We start from the raw sequence: 6,727 nt of genomic DNA on the forward strand, positions 1-6,727 counted from the left end.
AATCCGTTCAATAATCTCATATGGTCCAATATATCGTGGACTCAACTTTCCTCGCTTACCAAATCTCAATACCCCTTTCCAAGGAGATAATTTAAGAAAAACTTTATCTCCTATTGCAAATTCAAGATCCTTCCTGCGCCTATCCGCATAACTTTTCTGTCTATTCTGAGCTATTTTCAAATTTTCCTTGATCAAATTCACATTTTCGGACGTCATTTGAACCAATTCAGGGCCTATTAACTTTCTCTTACCAGCTTCATCCCAACAAACTGGTGTTCTGCACTTTCGACTATATAAAGCTTCAAAAGGAGCCATTTCTATACTGGAGTGGTGGCTGTTATTGTAAGCAAATTCCATCAATGACAAATGTGAATCCCAACTATCTTTGAACTGTAAAACACATGCCCTCAACATATCCTCAAGAGTCTGTATGGTCCTCTCTGATTGGCCATCTGTCTGAGGATGAAAAGCTGTACTGAAATGTAGTTTAGTACCCATGGCTTCTTGTAAACTGGGCCAAAATTTAGATGTAAAACGAGGGTCTCTATCAGACACAATAGATAATGGAGTACCATATGAGCTCACTATCTCATCCACATACAACTTTGCCAACTTATTTAAAGTATAAGTGGCTTTGATCGGCAAGAACTTGGCAGTTTTGGTCAAACGATCTACAATCACCCAAACTCCATCATGACCCTTTTGAGTACGAGGAAGACCAAATAAAAAGTCCATAGTAATGTGTTCCCATTTCCACTATGGAATAGGCAATGGTTGTAAAAGTCCTGAGAGTTGTATTTTCACGGCATATAAGAGATGATTTCGTTGGAAAAAGGGGATTCCGATAGAGAACGTGCTGGCTGCGTGTGATTTCAATCTGTGTTTTACATTCGTTTTGCCAAGAACCACAGGGAACACATAAGACAGCCGCATATTGGCCTGAGCTACACATAGTCTCGAAATCAATTTTTCGGAACTCGCGGATTGCAAATATTACCTAGTTGACTGTGGTTTCATACATAAACCTAGGTATATGGCCCCATATAAGGGTTTTGATTTTAGATATCATTTTTAAGAATTTGGCAACATGAGAATGGGAAACGACGTCGGTTTTGAAATGCACAAGAGCGGTTTAATTTCCATCACTCCTCATGCCATAATGTTATTGAGCATTGTTCAGTGTTTGAAAATAGAGATGAAAGATGCTTGATCGAATGCTTGCGTACAATATGAGAGCGCAAACTATTGTGGTCGTTGTCACAATGGGAATACATAATTTCCTTAGGAGAAACGGCTAATCAGATGAGGGTTTTCGTAGAGCTAAAGAAGTGGATGAAGACGAAGTCGAAATCAACCAACCCAATGAAGAAGACGAAATGGCAACTGAGCTAGATGCAATAGTCAATGAGGATATGCCGTGGCAACAACTACGTGATTACATGGCGCAGGCATAGTATTTTTAAAACGAAAAAAATGAAGAATTACAGCACTCTATGACATCTCGAATTTGTCAGTCGACCTCATCCTACAACCCGGGTATGTTTAACTAAGCAAAGTTAAAACTCTTATATTATTAAAAATGTTATGATTCTATTATTTGTTTATATTATGATACATTCTATATTTTCTTTATGTATATTTTATATGCAAAGATAAATGTGAATTAACAAGAAAATGTGTTGTTTAAAAGACACGTATTAGGTTAGAAATTAAAGTTGTGGATGACAAATGGTTAGGAAAAGATAAAGTACTAGTAGAAAGAATCATGTTAGTCAACAAGAGATAGTTACTTGAGCTTACCTTGCTTTTGAAGTAGACGAATTTTTAGATCTTGACAATCACATACAAAGCGTGTACCAACATTGGCTAAAAGCAAAGAATGCAAGTTATAGGTTTAGCGACCAAAAAGTAATAGGTCATTTGCTATAGGTCATTTGCTAAAAACTATCACACCTCGTGAGAAACATATTGGAAAGGTTATATGAGAAAATATGCTATCTAGAATTTTGAAAAGTGAACCTAAGGAAATTGACTTTGAGGATTTTTGCAACACCTGTATCCATAATTGGGAGACTATAATTGGTGTTGTTATCTCACACTTGGGATCTGAATCGAGATCACTTCAGATGACGAAATTGCACAACTAATTATGGCAAATGCTAAAGAAGATGAAGAAGAAGATCTAGAAGAGGACCTAGAAGAAGACTAAGAGTGAAACAAGTAGAGATTATAGAGATTTTAAGTTTATTTGAAAAAAAAAATCAATCATGTGATCAAGTCATGAATTATTTCATTTTGCCCTTTTCATTCCAAGTATTCTAATATTGGTTTACAAATTTAATAAAATATAATATTTCTTATTTCAAGGAAAATGTCTCGAGCAAACTAGAACAACTTGATAAAAGATCTTTTGCGAGTAGTTCATGATCTTGGCAGGAAGAATCAGAATCAAACTCCATCCACACCACCAGTACCTATTACTCTCCTAACCTATGCCTCGATAGTTGAGTTATTTCGAACGCATAAGCCCCTACCTTCGATGAAGCATCTGGTCCACTAGTAATTGAAGAATGGCTTTATAAGTTAGAACGAATTTTTTGACTCATATATTGCACTGATGCCCAAAAGGTCCAGTATGTGGAGTTTATATTTATCGGTGATGCAAGTTACTGGTGGGATTCAATGTCTCAAACTAGCAACTTGGAGTAGCAATTGGTGTTAACTTGGGAGCAATTCAAGGAGGAAATGATGGACAAGTATTTTCGTCAGTTTCTAAGAGATTTCAAGAAGATAAATTCCTTTAGTTCAAATAGGGTAATATATCTCTGACTGATTATGAGCGAAAGTTCGATCAAGTCTCAAGGTATGTTTCACACCTGGTTGACATGAAAATTAAGAAAACTCAAAGGTTCGAGTAAGGGTTAAACCCAGACTTAAAGTATAATCCTTATGTCACATCATACTGTAAGATGTTGGAACGATCTCACGTTATTTGGTATCAGAATGTTAATTCAAAGCAACACATTCAATTGTACAGCTAGCATGATAAATGGCAAATTGGAAAGATAAAGTGGAATGGTTAAAATGAAATAAGGAAAATGGCAAAACAAGAAACCTAATATCGTATCTACTACCAGTAAGGCCATAGTAGTTGCAGTAGCACCGTGCCCCAAGTATGGTAAATCTCATTGTAGTGAATGCTTTTTATAGGAAGATTGCATGTTTTCGATGTGGTAAGTTGGAACATATTGTTATGGATTGTCCCATATTTACACAGAAGGAGGGTGATAACAGTGATCAGAACAAAAAAAGGAAAGCACAAATTTTTACACTGACTCAAAAGGATGCAGAAGAGAACTAAAACGTAATAGCATGTATTTTATTGGTATCTAATTCACCTGCTTATGTACTGTTTGATTCGAGAGCTACTCATTCTTTTATACCAACGTCTTTCATTGCTAAATCTAATATTTCTTGTCATACAAGTCAGAGAGTACACTAAAAGTTAGCATCTCCTCAGGCAGAACATTAAATACATATCAGTTAGCTAAGTCAAAAAAATCTCGAAATTGAGGGAAAACATTAGAAGCTAATTTGTATCTGATAGACATGAAAGACTTTGATATGATTTTGGGCGTGGATTGATTGTGATGTAATTATGCAACCATTTCTTGTAGAGAAATGGAAGTGTCTTTTCAGAAACCAAGATAAGAGCAATTTTTTTTCCTTGGAATAAAGACCAAACCTCATTTCCAACTAGTATCGGCCTTGCAAGGTGAGAAAATATTGAGAAAAGAAACATATCAAGGGTTTCTAGTTAACATCTCTAGAGAAAAAACATGCGACAATAAAAATTGAGGACGTACTAGTGATACAAGAATTTATAGTTGTGTTTCCAGAAGACCTACATGATACTCCACCAAATAGACAGGTGATGTTCACAATAGATCTGGATCTCGAAGAGGCACCAATATCTAAAGTTCCATTTATAATGGCTCAAAAGGAACTTCAGAAGTTGAAAATTCAGTTAAAGAATTGTTAGATAGTGGCTTTATTCAATCAAGTGTATCTCCATGAGGCGCACCAATGTTGGTTGTAAAGAAGAAAGATGAAAGTATGAGGATGTGTATCGACAATCAGGAGTTGAACCATTTGACCATTAAGAATAAATATCCATTCCCGAGATTCGAGGATTTGTTTGATCAATTAAAAGGGGCTAAGGTATTTTTCAAGATCGACTTACGATCTGGATATCATCAATTGAAATTTGAAAGTTAAGGCAAGTGATTGTTCATTGAAATACTATACTGCAAGTACACGGGTCGAGTTCAAGTAATAAAGTAGACCTTTTGAATTCGGGTTGTCGATCATTGGAGGACTGTATACTCTCGATTACACAACTTTAATTAGTTTTAATTCTAACAATAAAAATAATGAAATATCTTCTAAAATTAAAATGGAGAGATGAACTCAAAGAGAAGTTTAGAAATCCCAAAATCTAAAAGCCAAAACTCAAAGAGAATTAAAAGCCAAAACATACGATGGATATAGCACAGATAACCAACAAATGGGGGCGTATAATGGAAGCCACTAGAAGGTCTACCTATCCAGCTGTGTAGGAGGTGACACTTGGCAACATCTCACGCATCCTCTCCACTAACAAAAGCGGGAATGCGTAATTCAATTTAAACCTTCAATGTGGAATACGATTTTGCTTCAATTTATTTGTCAACTATTATCAAGTCAACATTCCAAGTCATCAGTCAACAGTCAATGAGCATTGTAAAGAAAGCGACCTTTTTCGAAAAAAAATTATGCTAACAGATCCAATAGGCTATTTGAATGCTTTGTCCATCCCAAATAGAATTTCAAACTCTTATTGAAATGAAAGAAACTTAAGGTAAATTAGTCCATGTCACCCCATCCTTCTGGGTTAAAAAGAATAGGAATTTTAGCAATCTCATTCACTAATGTTTCAAGTATATTTCATTTCATATAGGCTGTAGAGCCGAGTTTTTAGATAGTATTTGCTTTCAAAACCCACTGAGACTCAATTGTTTCACTTTGGGAAGTGACCAAACATCTCGAAAAAGCTTGCCTCAGAACATTCACGAATGAATTTAAATTTTCACCTAGATCATGGAGCCTAGTACCGTGATAGGGTTTACCTCCTATTCTCGCCTTGGCTCAATTAATTGCTTCATTCAACAGGCGAGCCAAGCAATTCGAAAAGGACTTGGCTCAACACTAGCTCAACTTGATTTGAAAATTTTACGTAGGCTGCGAGGATAGTTAATTATATACAACTTGCCTCCAATAAAATGGGCTCAAACAATTGCCACAAAAATAAAATAGGCTTAAACAATTGCTTCACTTCCGCAACTGAACAATGGACCTCGAAAGGGATTTGCCTCAACGTTCAATCGCCCTTGTTTGATTCTCATTTTAAGTGAAAGAATGCATTTTTAAATAGTGATGAATGGAGAATAAGTGGTTAAAAATTAAGAATAAATTTTGGATTTACGTGTAATATTATTTTATTGATGAATGTATTGTTGAAAATGAATTATAAAAAAATGAATTTTTGGAAGAATGAGAATCAAACAAGTGCTTAAAATTTTACCGAGACCGGATAGTCAAGTGCCTTGTATAGGACTTGCCTACAAAACTCGCTTAGGCTCAATCTATTGCTTTACTTCGACAAGTGAGCCAGACACCATAGAAAGGATTTGCCCCATTACTTTACAAAAGGATTTAACTTCACCTAGGTCCGGGAGCCCGATGCCTTCGATAGGATTTGCCTCTGAAACCTACCAAGACTCGATCAATTGCTTTGATTTGGTAAGTGAACCAAGTAACTCCCAAAGGGCTTTTCTCGACTGTATTTGAAAGTTCACCTAGGTCGTAGAACCTATAATTTTCGAGCGCAATCCATTTTGGTTATATAACTGAATTTTCATAACGATCCTCATTTTCCTAGTGCTAACCTGGTTTTGTGAAAGGGGTAATTACAAAAATACCCTAACTGTTAGTTCATTTTGTGTTAAAGATATGAAAGAAATATATTAAAAATATTGCAATGTTGTTATATTATATTTTTTCATTATGTAGGATTATTTTCCATTTAAGTTATTTCCTTCTATTGTTATTTATAACCCTATAAATAGGGTTCTCTTCTTTGTAATATTCACAAGACCATATTGATACAATTTATCTTATTCTTGACATGATATCAAAACAGGTTTAACTGGGCTTGGGTTAAACTTGCAAACTTTCGTTCTTCGGAGAGCAGTCTCATGGCGCTGGATCGACCCAAAGTTTTGTTTTGTTGCAAATTTTTATTTTTTTTATTTTTTTTTTTGAAATCAATCGGCAATCTAGTCCAAATGACTCGAGTACTGAAAGTCACTCAAGAAAGAAAGCCATAGATGCTGCAGCAAATATTTGCCCAAAAAATCCTTCATTTGCCGTCAAATTGAAAGGAAACAATCTATATCCACACTTTTGGATGTACGTGCCAACCGGATTTTCTCATTATCTGCACGGTGCTCTTAAAAATTATTTGGAGATTTTCAACAAAATATTTGGGGACAAAAAAGAGACATTAGCCGCCACCTTCCTGTTTGCGTGAATTGTGAAGAGGAGACATTAGCTGCCATAGTCTGTTACAACTCTTGTTCCTTTAATGATTCTTGTCAAGGTGCCGCTGTGGTTCTTTTGCTTTTCA

Source organism: Olea europaea, unplaced genomic scaffold, assembly GCF_002742605.1.
Source record: "Olea europaea var. sylvestris unplaced genomic scaffold, O_europaea_v1 scaffold2013, whole genome shotgun sequence".
NCBI classification, from domain to species: Eukaryota; Viridiplantae; Streptophyta; class Magnoliopsida; order Lamiales; family Oleaceae; genus Olea; species Olea europaea.